We start from the raw sequence: 22,140 nt of genomic DNA, 5'->3' as shown, positions 1-22,140 counted from the left end.
CCGCAATCCATAATAATTATGGTGTTTGTATGGACAAATTATAGCTATTCGTCATTGAATGTATGATACTCATAAAAATATTGAAACAATAACCACAACAACAACAACATATGTGATTATGTATATCTTCTTCAGATACTCTGTGTCATACTTTCAAAATTATCCTCATAAGATTCATAATAATAAAATAAACACTATTGCAATCTTAGTAAAAACCAACTTAGCCGTTATGCTAATGATTTTATGTTCAGTATGCGTGTACATTTCAATATTATATAACAACAAGTGTTCACAAATACCTATGTTTAATAAATATTAAAAACATGAGAACCAATGAAGGTATTGCATTTTAATAGACTAGTTTTTACCGTGTGTGTACATTCATATAAAATCATTTGAAAATCACACTTGAGATAACGTCTTTAGGTTTTGCTATTTCTAATCGATTTAAACACCATAAAACCACCGTATTTTCTCTTACATTCTAAATTTTCTTACATTTCCTTTTTAAGCCAAAATATTTATGTTTTCATGATTCTAAATTTTCGGACATACGGATTTCGTACAGTCAGCTAAACAGCGCTATTTTATCAGATTTTGGCCCTGTTTTGCTTATCTGATGACCCTTCGGTCATGCATTTTTACAACCGGATTAAAGTAATAAAACAGAATCATGCCTAAGGGCAATCGACCATTACATTTGCGTACTTGGGTAAATTACCTTGTAAACCTCTAATAAGCAATGGTTCCTTCCAACAGCGTTTGAAATGATATCGTATTAAGAAAGCCAAACGTTTATTGTTTTTACTTTTTATATATTATTTCAGTTGATTGCAAAGCTGTTAAGTTGTATTTTTAAAGTAAAGAACGAAGGGAACAACACAATAAAATTATGTACACTGATGTATTATTTCTACTTCAATTAAATAATTGACAAACAAACATAGCACACTTGTCTCTAAATATTTTTCGTATTTAAATTTTCCAACACGAAAAACAATATCTTTAAGTGAACGGAAACTTATAATTATTACGGCATATAGTAAAAGCAGAGTTGTCTGAACCATAAGTAAAATAAAAAAATAAAAAATGACACAGCTTATTTTTCCCTCAAGTGTTAATGACAATATGGATAAACAATTAAAAATACATTAAGTCAATTGTGTTGATTACTCGTTATTGAAATATTGCAATGCCAATTATAAGACATCTGATTAAAAACAAAATGTATGGTGGAATACCTAATCTGGAAATACAAACTAATGATACTATTAATGCAACAACAACAATCACATCTTTTCAAGCGCAATCAGAAAACTGCTACAGCTTTGTATTAACAAACATAAATATGTTTGTGCTTATAGATTTAGATAAACTTCAAATCTTTCAGCGTGCTATGAATTGAATATAATTTATATTTAAAAGTTTTGCTACTCTGTTGATAACTAGCAACAGCAAAAAGGAAGATACCATTTTTTATCATCTAATTTTATTTATATTTCATTGTTTATTTGTTTATGATCACAAGGATTGTTTGGATAACAGAGTGTGTCTAGATATACCGGTACCCTTAAAAATATTTTTATGAATTGCAATGAAGCGTAGAAATTAAACAGGCCCTAATACAGACACCATTTTTATCGGAATGCGATTATAGTTTCAATAGCAACTCGTAACGCTTTTTGGATTGAATGTGTAATGAATACTTTTAGCGACAAATTGACTTGGTCAAATACTGCATCTTAAACGGATAAATAAAATTGAAACCATTTATTTTCAATATTATCAACATTATTATTTAGTTATTAATACATTAAGCAGCAAACTCTATTAATCAAAAAGATTTGATATAACATCCGAATTCACTGCAAAAATGAGCTGAGCGATAGGTTTTACGGTTGTTGAAATTGTTCATGATGAGAATGACGATGACGACGATGATGACGATGACGACGACGAGGAGGAGAACAACGACGATAACAATGACGATGATGATGATGATGATGACACTGATGATGATGATCACGACGATGGCGACCATAACGATGTTGTTGGTGATAGTGACGATAATGCTGCTGCTGTTGCTGATGACGATGCTGCTGCTGATGATGCGGTGGAGGCGGAGGAGCAGGACGAGAACGAGGACGAGGGCGACGACGACGAAGACGACGACGACGATGATGATGATGATGATGATGATGATGATGATGATGATGATGATGATGACGATGATGATGACGATGATGATGACGATGATGATGACGATGATGATGATGATGATGATGTTGATGATGATGATGATGATGATGATGATGATGATGATGATGATGATGATGATGATGATGATGATGATGATGATGATGATGATGATGATGATGATGATGATAATGATGATGATGATAATGATGAGATGATGACTATGTTGATGATGATGATGATGATAACGATGAAAACGATGATGTTGATGAAAATAACGATACTGTAAGTAGTTAATTAACTCATTAATTGTTATTATAATACACAATCACATGCTAATGGATCTGTATCCGCAAGGCGGTCAAATGAAAACTCACTTGGTATAAATATGAAAAATTGAATCAAAATATCATAATGCGGAGTGTTAAAATGTGTTCAAATCTAGCGAAATTGTTGCAGTACTTTTCTACCGAAACCAATGCTTAGTCCAGTTATTTTAAAAATAATTTCAAAATACCACGATAAACGTCAATTGGCTAACAAATACATTTGTAAGTTTTACCTCACTCAAAAACAGTATTTATTGAAGACAGTGCGTCAACAATGTCCGAGTTTCTTCAACGTAGCTTAAGTACCTAAAGTACCTTTCCGTTTGATTTATCGCAGGATCCTGGGTCCGCACCCACAGTCTTTTAAAGTGTCTGCATTTAAAAAGATAATAATTGTTGTTTGTAATAATCTTTGACAGCTCATCAAAACATGTAAATCCTCAATTCGGAGAGTTTCAGTATGATTTCATTTATTTAAAAAATAAAGACGGTTAACATATTTTATACGCACACATATAAGTAGCTATACGCCATATAACATAGGACATAATGTATATTATAAATCAAAGCGCTGAAGGCACTGAAGTTGTTCGCTGTTGTTGTCCTTGATTAGCTTGTTCGCATTGCATATGCTTATCATTGTGCACAGGCTAATCTTATTTGACGTGCATTAAGCCTCGTTTTCCATGAAAGCAGCCAATATGTGCATATTTTAATGATAAACACTAGACTTGCCAATGGCGTTTACAAGCTGGTATATACATTCACTGCTAGAGCAGAATCATTTGCCGTCTGCTGCAGACAGGCAGTGGTAATCGTTCCTAGCAGAGTGAGTTGTGGTTCTTGCCGTACTTAAGTCTTCTAAGCTCCTACTGATTTGCATTTATTACCTATTCTCTTGAAACGCCGACTAATAAAGTGCGATAAACCGCCTTTAAGCACTTGGCACATTAACAAATAAGAACATTCCACACCTAACCGAGAACCGACGTCTTTAATCGCGAAACTATTACCAGAAATTGAATACCGCCAGAAACAACAATAAGCTCACTTCGATTAAATATAAATACACTATATTCATTGCGTCCTAAGCAATCAAACATATCAACCGAAAATACCAGCGAATACAGTATCATATATGACATCGGTCTTATATATCGCCTCAAACATGCGAGAGCGCCACGATGAGTGAAGAGTGTGTGTATGAGAGTTTGTTTACAGGTCCTACTGGCCTCTTCACGAGATTTGTGTAGCCCGACTTGAATGATAAATGAAATGGATGTAGTAACAGTTATATGAACACGATATATCCGTACCAATATCCATGTGAGCACATACTAATAATAATTAATTTTTTAATCGCCATTAGCTTGAAAATAAACGTAAATAGATACAACAAAGACCAATTCGGAGACTTTAAAATTTTTAAATTACCTCCCCTGCAATAGAAAATATATATGGAGACTCGCATTCTATGGAATATCAAAATCTCAATATATCTTTCTCCGAAATTTTTTTCTGGTAAAAATCATCTTCAATTTAGCTGTATATTCGTATGTAATTAATTAAACAAGAGTTATAAAAAGGCATCGCAAAAAATATCGCGTTTTACTTGAATAAGTAACCTCCCTTAAGCCTATCGGAATATCAAAAATACGTATATAAACAAAACGCGTTCCTTGCATAAGTGATAATAAAGCGCGTGCCCGTGCCACTCGTCCTCCAAATACTTACTAAATATAGTACAACGTATCTACAATCATTGCGACTAACTCAAACCTCAGTAAATAAGTAACCAGGATAAATATACGTTTAGGTAATTAAGATATAAAACATACATATAAAAATTTACATGTTCCCTGTCTGCCGAACCCGATCCATGGACTGTAGCCACTAGAGGTTCCTATGTACTTATGTAGCCGGATTGCGCCCTCAGAGCGCCTAACACCGACACAGATCACGCTACTCTCCGGTCAAACACAATACTACATATGACTGCTGCCTTTGTCACCATATTATCAGAATCATTAACGTGCAAAATGGAAACTTTCAACTGTCCTTTCACTTCATACATAAGCCATTGCCGATCTTCAATGATCGCTTATTTCCGAGAGATGCATTTTATTTTTTCAAACTTCGAATTTTGATATATGTTTAACTTATTCATTTAGATTACATTATTTTCACTATAAATATTGACTTTGATCCAATTATCATCTGAAAAATACGATTTCGCGATTTCTTCAAAGATCGAGCGAGCCTTTTTACCTGTTTATTTATATATATCTAATTTAAGGTTACACAGATGTGAAGTTGTCGTGGCCGAGTGGGTAAGGCGATGAATTAGAAATGTTTTGGGATTTTCCCGCGCAGGTTCGATTCCTGCCGACATCGCATACTTTTTGCGACGCGTTTTATTTCTTTTCTAACGTAATTTGATTTAATATAGCACATAAGCTATGTTTATTGTTAAATATGTTGAAAATTGTATGCACATCCTTCAATTTTAAAATTAAAACAACGTTATGGCTAAATTGATTAATTTACTGCTGAAAATACGAATGATGCATGTTGCATTTTTATTTTTATTTAAAAAAGTAAACGGTAAATTTGTCTATTTTTTTGTATTTTTGCTGTATATAGTGTTTCTATAAAAACTTAGTTTAAAATATAACTTAAATGATACTATTTTGAATGTTATGACACTTTGTTTTTAACCGACCCAATTTTTACTTGGCTGAAATCACTTACATTTCATGGCGCTATTCCATAGATTAAAATTTGTAAAAAATAAATGTCTGTAAAAGAATACTTATTTCATCTTGTTTAAACTTTAAACACCTTTACTGCATCTGTACACACCAACTGCATGCCCATATTTGGAAATTTGAATGAATTATGGAACTTTTATATACCCCAGGGGTGAAAATAAACTGGACAAAAGCCGAGCGTGAGGGTGGTTTTGAAAAAATCGGTTTATTTTTTTTAAGCATGGAAAGCCTACCTACACATTTGCATGTAGTTTAGTGAAATGATGCTGATTAGGAAAATAATTAATTAAATTATATTTGGATATGTGCCCATTAGAGGTGCGCAAGCTTAAAAAGGTAGAATTACCGAAATTCCCGTTCTTACACGTTGTAGCATGGATCGGGTATTGAACACGATACACGTGTGTATTAGCACCCTACTGTAGTCCCGGCGGGGTTATCAACTGCACCAATACATCGGTAAGCAACCAGGGGAATATCATATGAAAAAAGAACTATCATGCATGTTTGATTTGTTAAAGTGTGTCACAAAATTTCCCTAACTGCCGATGTCGGCTATAATTTCGGTATAAACATGCAAAGAAATTAACATATATATAATGTTATTGCCGATATGTTATTGGACATTTTGTATGTCAAATGTTCATTATTTGTATTAAAATTAAGACGATTGTATTGAACACGATACACGTGTGTATTAGCACCCTACTGTAGTCCCGGCGGGGTTATCAACTGCACCAATACACCGGTAAGCAACCAGGGGAATATCATATGAAAAAAGAACTATCATGCATGTTTGATGTGTTAAAGTGTGTCACAAAATTTCCCTAACTGCCGATGTCGGCTATAATTTCGGTATAAACATGCAAAGAAATTAACATATATATAATGTTATTGCCGGTATGTTATTGGACATTTTGTATGTCAAATGTTCATTATTTGTATTAAAATTAAGACGATGCTTATTTGCCAGAAAGCGTTTATTTCAAATTCAAAACAAGCAATAATCATACATAATACCAAAATATAAAACTAACAAAATGACAACACTCTCGCTTAACGCAACGTTCAGAAGCACGCGCACTTAACAAAATTATTGCAACTAATGCAAGATGTAATTAATATGTGACTACATGTACTTGCTATACAACCAGTATCATGCGAAAATTGATCTTATTTAATTGTGGTTCCCTCTTTGAATTAATGTTGCCTGTCGACTTTTAGAATAATGTGTCAGTAAGAAATGTATTGCTTGCTCTACAACCAGCATCATGCGAAAATGGATCTTATTTAATTGTAAATCCCTCTTTGAACTTAAGTTGTCAGTCGACTTTTAGAATAATGTGACAGTAATAAATGTTTTTCTTCAGTTTCACATGTTTTTCTAAGAAAATTTTGTGAAAGATGCAAATGTGTCTTATTTATTTTTTTCTGTGTCTTCAATGTATCTTATTTATATGTGACTGCGTGCTTATTTTTTTTTTTAAGAAATGAAAGATGCAAATGTGTCTTATTTTAATTTTATCCATGTCTTAAATGTCGCTTATTTATATAAGATAAAATGATATACTGCCAGTGTCATGCAAAAAAGGATCTAATTTCTTAATATCCACATTCACGCTTTGTTCTTTATTAGCACCGTCTTTAATTAGGCTCTATTTAAAGTACAGATTACTGTGAACTTAATAATTGTGCAACGGTGATGTTGATCCATTATCGTTGTTAATTTAAAATGTAGACAACAAGTTAGCAATTAATGAAATCAGTTATTTTGGAAGTAAATCTAATTTTTTCTGTACAGTAGCCAGGTGGATGTGTATTGAGCGGATAAGATAGGGATCACCACAACAAGTTTCTAATACACAGTATAGACTTCCCCTATTATTGTATTTGTTATTTTCCTGATTGGAATAAATAAAGTGTTAAAGATCATTTCATGTGAAAAGCAGGATTTCTGACATAATTTCAATCGTTTTGCTTTTATACACAATTTCATGGAACAATGAATATATTGGCGCGATGGAACACAATTTATAAATCAAGCTGACAGTATAGTATCAGTTTTTAATTATGTGTAATTTAATTCGCATCTCTCCCTTAACTCGTTCAATGTTCTGCATGGTTTTGTTTAGTTTTTTTTCTCAACCAGAGAGACATTATAAAACATTGTTATATATAAAGCGCTTTACTTTCCTACATTACATAAAGATATATCGATTTTTTTGTTAAGTGTACGTGCTTGACATATTTATAAAAAGGCAGTGTTTATTTTTGTAATAAAATCGAAAATTGACATTTAATTTGATGCAATCTACATTGTTTAGCGGCCAAGCGCAGTATTCCGCTCTCGGCGGCCGATGGTGTATTGCAATATATACAATGAAAAGCTGGGTTTCTGACATAATTTCAATCTTTTTGTTGACGCGGAAGTGCTTTTTGGTGGCCAAAAATACTATTGTTCCCTTTATTTAAACCTAAATCAGTATTTTTTTACACTTGAAGGTTTGTACAGCGGGGATTTCGGTACCGGCGCGGGTTTATGTGCTTGTTAAGAATTACCGAAATCCCCGCTAAGAGGCAACATATGCTGATTTATGCTTTGATTAAACATTGATAACTAAATTGCAAAAGTGTATAGCATATTGTAAATAAGGTAGTACGATATCATTTGTTTCATCAGATTTGTTTGGAAAATACTTTCTGAAGACTTATTATTACTATGTCATGTTATATTTACATATACTTTTGTGTAACCAATGTTTTAAATGTACATTTTACCTTTTTTACATTCGTTTACACATTTTTCGCATTAATAAACTATTTAATAATGGAAAAAAATATTCTGATAAGAGTGTTTAAATGATTAACACTAATATGATTGTGTACAAATCAACATTAATGCAAAGCCAAAACCCAAACATAATGACATATAGACCCTTTAAGGCGTAAAATGGGGGATTGGCGTAAACATGGGTGATTTCGGCTCTGGGCGTACGAATGTAGCAGTACCGAAATCCCCGCTAATTATTTTCCAAAAGAAGTAACCGAATGGGAGATAATACATGTCACTGGTTGCTAATGAAAAAAAACACTATAATAATTTTGTTGACACTTGAAGGTTTGTACAGCAGGATTTCGGTACCGGCGCGCGTTTAAGTTCTAGTGTAGAATTACCGAAATCCCCACTGAGAGGCAACTTAATGCTGTCAAGAGTGCTTAATAATTAAAATTAATATCATTTTTTTGCACCTTAACATTCATGTGAAGTCAAAAACCATTCATACCGATGACCTATTGACCCTTTAAGGCGTAAATATGGGGATTTCGGTACTAGGCGGGCGAATGTAGAATTACCGAAATCCCATTTTCATCATCGCACATTAGTGTAACATAAATTTTAACACAATATATGATTCGCGTAATGTTAAAATGATTATTATGCTATAATTCGACCACGAAACTTGACGTGACTTAATACCGGACATTATGGAATGGAGCTACGCTGGCCGTATTTGACATAAGACCCATTTTCGCATATTATCTTATCAATGCTTATATGAATTTGATTGCTATAATCTAATGCGTATTCGACACGGAATTATTGTCAAGGTTTTTCATTTTGTCAATATTTATCATAGCAGGGGACATTGCTGACATCAATATGGATACTGTTTTCATTTTCTGTCGAAAAATGATATGACTTATTATCAAGATTATTTTATAGTACGGTAGCGTTCTCTAACCAAGTGAGATTTATTTGTACTGGTAAATTGCTCTTATACTCACCATTCGGACTCGACGATCGGCTCGAATAAAATGTTAGTCGCTTAAAAGTACAAATTCATCATATTGAGCACGATTATTATTATTATTATTATTATTATTATTATTATTATTATTATTATTATTATTATTATTATTATTATATAGCTTTTAGAAATTATACCTTAAAAAAAATCCAATTGGAAAAAAAAATCCCATGGGACAAAAAATCCCATGGGACAAAAAAATCCCATGGGACAAACAAATCCCATGGGATTTTTTTATTTTTTTTAAACACGATTTAACGCGTTGAAATCGCGAGAAATGCTCATCATTTGTTAAAAGGTAGTGTTTCTGAAGGTTACATGAATAAATCTCTAAAAATCAGAAAAAAATCCCATGGGATTTTTTTTTCCCATAAAAAAATGGGATTTTTTTTCTATCAAAGTAAATTGAACGAAAATAAGCACAAATGCTTTAACAATGCTTAAAATCGATAACTAAGCACAAACGAACGTGTTTTATGTTTTTGAAAATCCCATGGGATTTTTTCTCCCATAAAAAAAGCTGGAGAAAAATCCCATGGGAGAAACCAAAATTCCCATGGGATAATGAAAAATCCCATGGGAAAATACAAAAATCCCATGGGAACCCCAACTTTGCAAATAAAGTTCATAGTGAAGAAAACGCATTTAACAAGCAAAAATAACCAATTATTAATCACAAGTTAGACTTTTATCTTATACTTTATCACAAATAAGCAAACCTTCAAGAAAAAGGGTACTTAAGTTTGCGAAATTTCGGTTTCGCAAAGTTTTTCCGGTGGCCGTTTGTACACATTAAACATGCATCCAGTTTTCTCACAATGCTACAACAGCTTACTATAACAGAGGCTTGCAGGTCATCACAGGTTGTGATTGGTTCCAAGTTGATCAACTTCACTGACATTAATGCCATATGATTCTTTTGTGTTTGTATGAATTGCTCTCTTTGTATCATACAATATGTTGAGTTCCTCTGTTAAATGGATAGTGTTGCCCAACAGTGGCAGGTCTGAAGTTCAAGCGCCAACAAACATTTTGTTCCAATCATTCATAAATAGAAACTTTTCTGTATCGGAATTTCATCTATATTTCAATGTTATTACCATTCCCAAGACACGTTGATAGCTACAAAACACCATGTTTTCTGAGTGTTGCTAGATAAACAGTAAAATACTGAATTTGCGAAGTGTCTTGTTTGAATTAGTATATTTATGAGAACCTGTTTATGGTTAGTGAAAATATAGCATACTTTGTAATAGAATTTTCTTCCGCACTGTTACTCAAGTTGGCAAGTTTACAATCAAGGTTAGTATTTATTAAAATAAATACAATTCCAGGGAAGTGAAAGTACAGCTCACGCAAAACCAAAAGATTCTTTTGTTTACGAAGTTCCTCCGCATCCACAACGAGTATTCACTCAAATTAACGAATATTGCTATATTGCTCGAACTTGTTAGTTTCTGACCACGTGTGCTTCTTAAAAAAAACATCGGGACTGTGTATTATGGCCCATACAAGTGGCTACGACCCGTGTTTATGATCCCTTAATGTTAGATAAGCACGAGCACATTTTTTAACAAAACAAAAATAAAATTATAAAATTATCCAATATCAAGACAAAAATAATTTCAAAGGTTATCAAAAATACAATTTAGCACCGTAAGAAGTTTATGTAACGCGCCATCGCTGGATCGTTGACTTGAGCAATAACGAATTATTTAAAAATGCCATGTAGGTTATACACGTACCTTTTTTAAAAGGAAAATTGTCATTTCGGCCATCTGTGAAAACGTCCATTTAAACGCAGGTGTTGGGGCAAATTAAAAATTAAAAACAAGCAATATAAAAACTACAATATATAATATCAATCATTGTTCATTAATTGATATTCATCACACATCTCCATCCAATGTGCACCCTATTGTATATCGAATATAATAGGGACCATGAAAATTTATTTTATGTTGTTCTAAACGCGTCCCATACGTCGTGTATAACAGGATAGCTAGGACGGACTGATGAAAGCGATGACAATCGGCGTAGACGTTTCGTTCACAGGACAAATATTTCCTGGGTGTAGTGTCTGGCATCATGCATCCCATCGTCAAACCACACGCCACCCATGGCTTCACAATCTTTTTTTCGCTAAACTCAGTTCTCTTAAAAATGACGAATCCACCTTGTATTTCCGGAAAGGATCGGAAAGCGCAGGGTTCTATGTTGAAGTACCAAAACGTGCTTGCCAGTGTTCTACCCGCTACGGTGCCGCCGACCCCTGTACAGATGAGATCCAGGCGGTTTGCATCATCGAAAAGCCCCACGAGATTGTTCTGCGTGAAACGCACGCAGGAGTCCAGCCAGAGCACGAGAGGGTGTTCGTTCAACACGGTCTGAATCGCTTTTGGTTTCAGTTGGTCAGTACAAAAGTTCTACTGAAAACCGCCGACTTCGTCTTTGTTTTATTATCCAATCAAGCCCCGATCATGCAATATCCTGTGTATAACCAGACACAAACTTTAGATTAACACGTGTCTTCTGTCAAAACAATGATTGTATAGCTCAGTAAACATATTGAAGTAGCTCACACAGTTAATTTCCAAACCTGATTTCGGAAACAGACTTGCTTAAAACATTTAATATAACGATATTTTTTCACAAGAATTGCTAAACATAATGAAAACCAAACCGACATACTGTACACAGACGACACAAAATATAAAAAAGTTTGACTATTTAAATACAAACAGATATTGGTTTATTTTCACAAAATTAACTTTCACTTATCTCGATTTCCAGAAAAATGACTTGTACATGTTGCATGAAATCTAAATATAAATTAAGTTGTTTATTGGTCGTTGTAGACGAATATATACTGTACACGACACTTGTGTGCAGTCGGTATACAATACAATAATTGTTTCAATAATGAAGGAACTGAAACAGCGTAACAGTAACGATACAGCGTGCTTGAATTATATTTAATTAAAAGGAAATGTCAATGCCAAGTAATTCACGAGATATCCCGACAATTTAGTAGAAATTGACAAAGAAACATTACATGGAAATCAAAATTAATGATCTCAATGTTGCACCCGCTATGAAAAATTTATTCATCAATAAATACACCCACGCCAATTTTCAGGACAAAAAAAATCATTTAATTCACATGCACTATGTATATGTGGCAAGAATTGGTAGCCGAAAATAGCTATACACGACGCGTGCAAAGAATGTCAGGTGATTTACGAATATAGGAATACAACTGTCCTGATTGGGCGCTTATTTCATCAGATCTTTAAATAGAAACATATACAGAAATTCATTTGATACGTATGAAAATTGCGAACGTTTGTGTTTATGACATTCTTGATAACTTTTATCGTAAAATGATTCAATTTTTATCATTGTTATGATTTCATGGGACAAGTCTACGTGCGATTCTGACATTTTTAACATTACTTATGTATTTGCTGACATTAACAATTAGATGGAAATATCATCAGAATCCCAATTTATACGACCAATAAATAGCAATTTAAGAATGCGTATAGAAACATCATTTGCCAAATTAAGATTTAACACGGTTGAAAAGATCCACCACTTAAGAATATGTCGATGTGATCATTAACAGCCTTTATATTGATGGGCAGTCACTAAAATCAATAATGGATTCTTTTCCTTGATTGGCATTTAAACAGTGTTTAGTAATTTTTACTTTAATGATGATGATTGTGTTAATTTTTAGTGCAATCACTTGCAGAAACGTAAAAGCAGTTTGCACAACTAACTTTTTATGAGGTGAAGCAAACAAATCAACCAACCAAACAACCAACCGAAAGTATGACTCCCATATACCCCCTGTCAAACATAAAATATATAAATAAGTTCTATCTGCATTAATAAGTTCATGCAGGTGAGGTTAATCAATTCACACGTTAGATATGTACTTATTGGTTTTAAATTATGTTTCATTATTAAATTGCATATTAATATTATGGATTATAACATTTGTATTTTATTTATTTTCATTGAGTTTACAAACATTATATCTGTTGGTTTCAAACTAGCAACGGCAAAAATTCAAATTACTTACCAAACAGACGTGCCGAATGCCTTAGTTCAGTACACACATCCACACCTTGTAAAGCTTTGGAAAGACATGAGATACACGTTTGTTTCACCTCTAAAGTGGAAATCTGATCCATTTAGCATGGCTATGTTCGGAGTGTAGTCAAGTTAATACGGTAGCTGATATATGCCATATTTTATATATTTTTAATAGATCATTTTTAATTTGTTCGGAAATTCACATTTTTAATGTCAAAACACATAATGTCTTTCTCTTAGGGTATAGGTCGACTATGCATGTGTTGTGATGAAAAGTTGTGCGTTTGGTTGCGATATGGCCAATATTTGTCAATTACAGCTACCGCAATATATGGCGTTTGGGATTACAACTCCTACTTGATCCGAATGAAGGCAGCCGATTCTACTTTTGACTTCATTTATCATGTATATCGCACCGCTATCTCTCCCATGTAGTAGAACGTCTGTGCTTAATACCCGTATAATCAAGCCGGGTATGCGGATACTTTGATAACAGATGGTACTTCGATACTAGATAACAACAAAAGCCACGCGCGAGAGTTGAGTTCTTCAGCTTTTTTGCATTTATGTTTTGTTCATTTGGTTTTCAGACACGTAACATTGTTTGGTCGATTAATGGTAAAGTACTTCGTATAGCAGAGTAAGAAAGTCGTGAAAAAAGGAGTGGATTATAAAAAAAGTATTTTTATCTTTTAGAGATAAAATTTCATCGATAATCATCATGAATTCGATGATTAGTACGTATTTCAACACTATATAAATACTTAGAAATAAATCAAGAACGTGCCAACTAATCGAAATAAAAGATCAATATGTCCATTCATGTTACAACATGTTAAATTTTAGTTAAATAACGTGGTTGACGAAATTCAAATGTTTAAAGAGTCGGATACCACATTTTCATGAACACTTCTTTTACCGATCATCTCAAAGACAATGGCACTTCGATTCCAGATAATTCGACACTTTTACCAGATATAACACACTATATTTAGTGAATCAAAAATGCAGAATTCGCTGTGGAATACTGCTATAGTAAGCAGGCAATAAATAAAAATGTATATACTGACGTTAATTAAAAACGAATTACCGAAACATGTCCTTATCCCTTTGGAATATGATAATAAAAGGGAAAGGGAAGAAAAAAGAAGTGCTTCCTATAAGTAGAGCTTAATATAAAGGGAGTTTTTCAATCTCTTTGAAAGTTTGTGGCTACGCATTAGTATCGTCTTGATGATGCGATTCTAAAGAGCACCAAGTGCCCAATTTGTTGAAAGTCTCTGTTATCCGAAGCGCCCTCTATCGGGAATCAAAGTATCCGCAACTTCATGAATACCACCTATTAAAACATGCTCTATCTTCGTTTATATTTTATTGACTACTATCAAAATTTCAGTATTTGAAGCAAAATGATTACTCTACATGCTGGAATATCAAACAATTTCTTGCAATATTTCTAAGTAGTTTTATTTTGTTACAATGTTTACTGTCCATCCAGTTTATGCTGTTTTTTGACCGAATTTTCTATTTTTGGTGGAAAATCTACCATTCTTCCGTGAGTTTTGGCCTGTTGCGAAGCCCTAAGGCCATACTAATGATACAAATTTCTGAGACAGTCAGAATTGGCTGGCTGCCAAAACATCCACGAACGAATGAATTCATAAAAGTCCGATTTACCACTTGGCGGTCATTCATGCGCAATCAAAGAAGAGGGACCTATACAAACAAATAGGTCCATGCAAAGAAGTTCTTCGCAGATCTCAATAACCCGCATTGTAAATACAGAATATCACATATAACAGGACAGTGTCATAACACGTGTAAAAAAATATTATTAAAGCAAAATTGCTTAGCATTGGGTACGACATAGGTTTTTATTATTGTTTGCATATTCATACGAGAATAAGTTCCTCACTTGACGGTCTAGGCCGAACATATACGAGTGTCTACGGAGACAGTAAGAAGATTTTTTTCTGATTCAATTTTTTAAGGTATAAGCACTCTAATGAACTTCGTGCAATATCGCCTTCTTTCGTACATATCCGTCACTCGATACGTTATCCGGGAATGTGCGGAAAACTACGAATATTCTATAAATACGCTATGAAATACTAAATGTAAATACAATGGCAACAAATATGGCCGACATTGTACCTGACAGATTGGGTCGTTTAAAGAAAAAGCAATTTGCTATATTGAAAGAGAAAGATTGATAAAAGTGTTTTTATTGTTCATATTAATGTGACTGGAGTTTATGATAAACGTCAACTAATGCATGTCAGTGTTGATATTTATGACGAAAACGATTCCTGGCAATACAGTCAGTCGGGTGGTTCCGGATCTCGGGTAATTCCGAATCAACTCCATGATTTGATTTAAACAATAGTCTAAGAGATATTGCCATATAAATATAACTGTTATTTTATGAAAATGTGTTCAATTTCATGCAAGGACAAAGTTTTGCTTCCTAATTTCAACAATGTTTTCATTGCAAATCACGCTGTGGTAACTATTACAGTCTTGTCATTTTACCGTCGCACCGTCAAACTAAAACACGCGCCAACAGCTAAAAGTCAATTTTGGAGCGTATTTCTTCGGTATATGGTAGTAAATTTGGTATGAATTTGTTTATTTATTATAATTTTTTAAATTCCTATGAGTGATTTTAGTATATGTCAATGATTTAAGGAAATAAAAAAGCATAGAAATTGCACCTCGTGAACATGTCAGTTGCGGATCAGCTGATTGGGGAAAATCTCAAAACAGATGTTTATTGTTTAAATACTGTGTTTGTAATATTCTTAAGCTCCAGCTACCAGTAAAGTAGTATTTTATATAAGAAATGAAAATTGCCATGTTTCTCATAAATTTGATGTATTGTTTTATTGGAATCATTTAACTATACTATTATTTTGTGACTTAGATTCTTAATGAGAATTCCAGGAAATAACATTGAATTTTGTTTATTCTGCCTGTCTGTCCCAAAAATTTGACCTTGCTCATAAAATAAAGCATTTTGGACCTGGTTCTCCGCACTTTACACGTGCATGCATCTGATTGAAATATATTATGCAAACTAGTTATGAGGCATAAGGTCTAAGTAACAAGGTCAATACTCACTAATCCATATAATAGGCACTTGTTGCATGCATCTTGTGTTTTTTTTTTAAAGTATGTTAATGTGTGTTGTAATATGTTATAATATTTCAAGGTATACAAGCAGAATAATAGAAAAACTAGCGGAGTACTAAAAGCTATACTATAGAAAAATATATGGATAAATCATTAATAGTAAGATGTAGTGCTGGAAGGAAATTGGTAATATTTTAAACAAGTATCCTATTGTTAATGTGTATTTATGCTGTGGTTGTGCATTTCAAGACAATTGTCAAGTTGAACTCATGGGGCCTAAACAGCACGGGAGCCCTGCACAGTCTGTGGCGAAGATGCTGAAGCGGAAATACTCCAGGAAATCTCCCGGCAAGATGAATCTTGTCAAAGATGCAATGATAGAGAATGACAAGGTACCAATACGTAAAGCTGCTGAGCAGTTTGGTGTTTTCTATGGGTACCTTTATCGTAGGCTTAGTGGTGAAGTTAATGTTGATAGTAGGAATAGATCAAGGCCAATATTTTATGATGACGATGAAGCTGCAACAGAGCGATGGTTAAAGGAAATGAGTGGCCGAGAAATGGGTTCGAAACCCGGTTAATTCCTTGACTTAGTTCAAAAAGTAGTGAAGGAAGAATATAAAAGTACACCTTTTAAGGATGACCGTCCAAGCTATGACTGGTATAATGCATTCATGAGTAGAAATAGCAACATTAGTCAACTAAGACAAGAAACACCATTATAGTCTTGTAGAGAAAATTTAGTAAGGAGTCAATTGACAAGTAATACTCACGTTACAGGAATTTTGTAATAAAGCTTCGGTTAATAGATAAACCAAAATAGATATTTAACGGATTTTCTATGGGCAGCAAATCAGGTAAAGTTCCCCATGTTGTTGGTGGCCATAGCAAACAAAGATTGACTGTCATGTTCTGTGGTTCAGCAGATGGAACCATTATCCCTCCGTTCTTCATCTATCCATTACCAGTTCTAAGGGGATACAATCCTTTATCTGGTTCAAAATAAAACAGTGGAATTGCCTACACAAAGAAAGGATGGATGGGCGCGGCATCATTCAAGAAGTTCCTTGAATATTTTTATAAGAATTGTGGTCTAAATAGGCCAGTTGTGCTTCTCATAGACAGTTTGAGCAGTCATCTTGAAATGAAAGTCGTTGAGTATGCTTCATCAAAAGGTATTGAACTATACAGGTTACACACAAATGCCACTCACATCATGCAGCCCTTGGACGTGGGAGTCTTTAATCCCCTGAAAAAAAGATGGCATGAAGTACTGCGTCGTTACAGCAGAGACAATCCCGGTATTCCTGAAGGAACAGAAAACTTTGCTGAACTACTGAAGGAGGCCTTCCTGCTTTTTTATAAGCCACTTACTGTAAATAACAGCTTCAAAAGTTCTGGTAGCTATCCAGTAGATGGCACTGTGATCACATCAGAGAGGCTGCAACCTGGCATGACATTCAATGCAGAAGACCATGTAGAATGCAGGTCTGCAACCAAAAAAAGAAGGCACCGACAGTGCTTCTTTATTAGCATTTCATTCGTTTGAAAGAGTACTGGACACACCTATTCGTAACAAATACCAGAAGCGAATAGAAGAAAGCAATGATATACAAAATGTTTCACCCTGTTTTAAGGTGTACAAGACCTTGTATTTGAGTTCAAATAAAAATACATCAGCTACCTCATCCACTGCAGCCATTTAGAGCTGTGCTAATTGTGTATCGGGTTCATGTTTATCTCAGGCACATGATGCTGCTGATTTGAACAATACTGTTACAACTCCAAATGACGGATGTAATAAATCAAGTGGTTTAGATTTGCTTGCATCTGTTGTTTGTTCCCAAACTGAAAATGAAAAAGGTGTATCAAATGACCAGTCTGAAACAAGTGATCTGATGATATCCCCTGCTGTAAAGAAAAGATTAATTTACCCTGTAGCAGAAACATCAAAAAAGGCCAAACGGACAGTCCCCTTGCAGTATATGCCTGATAATCTGACATCACTATCTGCCTTATGGACAATGGCATTGAAAGAGTTACTTAAGATAAGACAGTTTGTCAAGAGAGAAAAAATGGCAAAGGCCAAGTGCTTAAACAATTTTACTAAGAAGTCAAATGAGATTATAAAACCAAAGACTTTACCAAAATCATCTAAATGTGCTAACAAGAACGGTAAGAAAAACTCTGAACAACCCAAAGAATTAGAAGTGAAGTGTATGGGATGTCATATGACATAGGAAGGGGGAGCAGTTACTTCAAACTGGCAGTATTTGGATCCAGTGTGACCAGTGTGATAGCTGGATGCACAAGAATTGTTGCAGTGACGACTTTATCGTAGACAATGACGATTCACCATTCTGTTGTCTTGGGTGGGAGTAATGATAGTGATTGAAAGCCAAATATGACAGGAAATTCTTTAGTAAACCATCTGTACAAGCAATATTTTTAAGAAAAAGTGTTGTTTTTTTACTGTTCGAATTTGATAACTTTTGTATTTACATGTAACAATTTACCTCTATTTTCATTGTATATTTTGCTCCCTAAAAGGTCAACTTAATTTTTTGTTACCTCAATAATGCGGCCATATCCAGTCAACATTGTTTTCAAGATAAAAAGTATAGTGCAGTTTATCATAAACAAATTCAAAATATTGTTCAAGGAATTTTGCATGAATTTTGATTAGTGGAATGTAGTTTATATATATTGACGTGAAAGTAAAAGGTTTGGCATATATTATCCGCTGTTATGCTAAAACTCTAATATTTAAGGTTCCAAAGATTGATGCAGTGCAGAGTATTACAAACCATTCATCAGGGCCGTCAACTTTGCCAGACACGTTGTCCGATAAGTGCATCTGTATAAAAACTGTGTAATTAAAGGCTATCACCACTTTAAGATTCGCCCCCCTACTACAGATCCACCTACCAAGTTACAAGTGGACAGAGAATATTTAAACATTCATGATGTGAGCTCCTGTCTCGTCTGGATACCAGAACTGGATGATTTTGAAAAAGACTTACATAACATGGTCACTGATGACAAACGCCATTTGATGTTATCAGATATTGCAGGTTTACCAGTAGGTCATGCACCAAGAGAATTAGCTCCTTGCTTTAGAACTGTACTTGACGAGGGGGGACAAGTCTATGCATTTGGGGAACCAACACCAAGTTCATTCCCATGGCCTGAGCAAGATGAAGTTGGTGGGGGGGGGTATTATTGCCTTGCAATTATTACATTAAGCCATTTAAATCCCTTCGTACAGAAACGTTCTGAGAAAACTGGGCATAATGCATGTGCGTAAAGTGTCGTCCCAGATTAGCCTGTGCAGTCCGCACAGGCTAATCAGGGACGATACTTTCCACCAAAATTGGAATTTTTCTATGAAGAGACTTCATTTAAACGAAATATGTCATAAACGTGTAAAGTGTCTTCCCTGATTAGCCTGTGCGGACTGCACAGGCTAATCTGGGACGACACTTTACGCACATGCATTATGCCCAGTTTTCTCAGAAGGCGAGATGTCATAATTTCATACATTTTTTAAATTATTGTGAGTCTATTGTTGTAAAATGATATCATTCTATGTTATTTTTTAAGAAGTTATCTTATTGACAGGTGCGCAGTCGGTGCAGATAAAAGTGTTAAAAGTGATAATAATAAAAGTATTTTAGATCAATTATAAGGTGAAGTGAATTAAGGTTAAAATCTGATAAGACATGTCTCCCAGACTTTCAGGGGCAGAAGGTAAAAGCAGGGACTGCTTTAACCCTTGAAAATCAGGATGTAAAACTGTAGTGGCAGGGAGGTTGTTCCACGTCACAATAGTATTTGGGAAAAATGAAAACTTATAATAATTTGCAGTGGTATTGATCTGTCTGTAGGAAAGGGGTGCATGTGACGAGTGAATCCGGTGGGTCGCTCGATATATGATGGTAGGGGCACAGCCAATAAACCTTGAACAATTTTGAAAAATATTAATTTAGTGTTATTTCGCCTGTCGTACAGACGAACACCCTATAAGGTTTACAAATCGTCAGACAGGTGTTGAACTGAAACAAACGAGTTGCTTTCTTTTAAAAATATTAACACCATTATTTACGCTAGTGATCCGGAACTACCCGACTGACTGTATATTGAACGGTGATAAAGTGAAACTCTGGGAATTGCCCTACACAGAGACCAATGGCAAAGCAGGAAATCTCCCTCAGGTATGAACATTTTTTGGTACAAAGTTTTATTGTCACCATAAGATATAACATACATTCATGTGCAATACAGAGTCATTCCTGCACATGTGTACACTGTAAGAGTGAATAGAAAGATTATGATATGAACTTTCGTGATATAGTCACAAAAGTTCCTTTTGAGTAAAGTTTACATTTTATTGTGTAAGTAGCTGTTATCGAACATCACCTTTTATCGGACGTTTTGTTTCGGTTCTGTATGCACATGGGTAAAAGTGTGCATGACGTCACATCGATAAACAAATGGTTGTATATGAAGTTCATGACCTACTTGCCTACTTAGCTTGAAACAATTGCGCCTAAAACAGGTTAAAGGAATGCATTCATTCTTTTTTACACGGTTTTATGTGTTGTTTGCTATTACTTTTAGAATTCATTTATCAAAACGTACATTTACACACCAAAAGCATATTTCCGATTGCAGTTTTGATTGCAGTAGATGCAAATTTTTTCGCCGTGTCCGGGTCACGTGATAGTCATGTGACTTTGTATATACCGGAGTAGTATTTATGAAGTGTCCGGTAATAGGTCATGTTAACATCATCCGCCTTTTTTTTTTGTCTGCTAGAGGTGACAATAATCAGGGAATTATTGTTATGAATTCTTGAAGGATATTTGCTGGAAAACTTAACAGATAAGTTATTCAAAGATTGAACTGTTAGTCATTTGTTAAAACAAAATGTTTTTGTCATTTTAAGTGTTTCAATTTTAATGTAATTTAAGGTAAGTTCTTGGGTGTTCGTTAACTGGTTCGTCAACCTTAATACAGGGCTAGGCCTTTTTCGCCCTATGGCATGGGTATATTATTTTTCCCAATTGAGCCATTTTTGCAATTACTTTTTCCCAAAATATGAATTTTCACGAAGCAAAATACCCAAAATGCCAGTGTGGCGTTTCCCAAAATAGAGCAACAAAGGAGGAAGTCACTCAGTTCGGAGTTATTTTAGTGCAGTTACTTGACCTACTTACGAGGGTCCTGGCTGTATCATCCATCTGATCAGTCTACTATGTAAAACTGGTTTAAATTTATGTATAAGTTATCTTAGTTATGTTTTAAATAACAAATAAAATGAATTTATTAAACAATTCTTTGTGTTGTATGTGTCTTATTGAATGAATTACACTACATTTTAAACTAATGTGAAATATGAATTAATGTTGTGACATCCAGGCTTGTTGTCAGCCCGGTCCATGACTGCCTAGTAAAAAAAGAGAGAAACAACTAATACATGTAAGGTTGTTATGGAGCTTTATTTGCTGGACAGTATTGGCCTTTATAAAAGTACATGTATCACTAGGTTAAAAAAATATGGTCCCGGTCTGGGACTTGAATCTGTTACTCTTGCTTTTAGGGCAATGGATGTGTTTACTCAGCAAAACGGTCGGACAAAAACAACATCTTACCCACTTTTGTAACCAAGTTGAAATCTTGACATGTATCCTCTGTTGATTATGAATTGCAGCTCTATTTTATGGATCATCATTCAGAAATGATAAACTTTGCTAAAAGCTTCTCAAGACTATACCCATAGGTAAGTTAACTTGTTAG

The 22,140-nt window shown here is 34.2% G+C and overlaps 1 protein-coding gene across 1 annotated transcript in view; it reads left to right on the top strand.

The window, feature by feature from the left end:
• LOC127853257 (NEDD8 ultimate buster 1-like) overlaps positions 1–22,140 on the top strand; it is a 165,174-nt gene that overhangs the window by 124,241 nt on the left and 18,793 nt on the right. The gene's annotated exons all lie outside the window — the stretch shown is intronic.

Source organism: Dreissena polymorpha, chromosome 12 (assembly GCF_020536995.1).
Source record: "Dreissena polymorpha isolate Duluth1 chromosome 12, UMN_Dpol_1.0, whole genome shotgun sequence".
In the NCBI taxonomy this organism is placed as follows: domain Eukaryota; kingdom Metazoa; phylum Mollusca; class Bivalvia; order Myida; family Dreissenidae; genus Dreissena; species Dreissena polymorpha.
The sequence above is the reverse complement of the archived record's forward strand: the minus strand, read 5'-3'. Positions and strand labels throughout refer to the sequence as shown.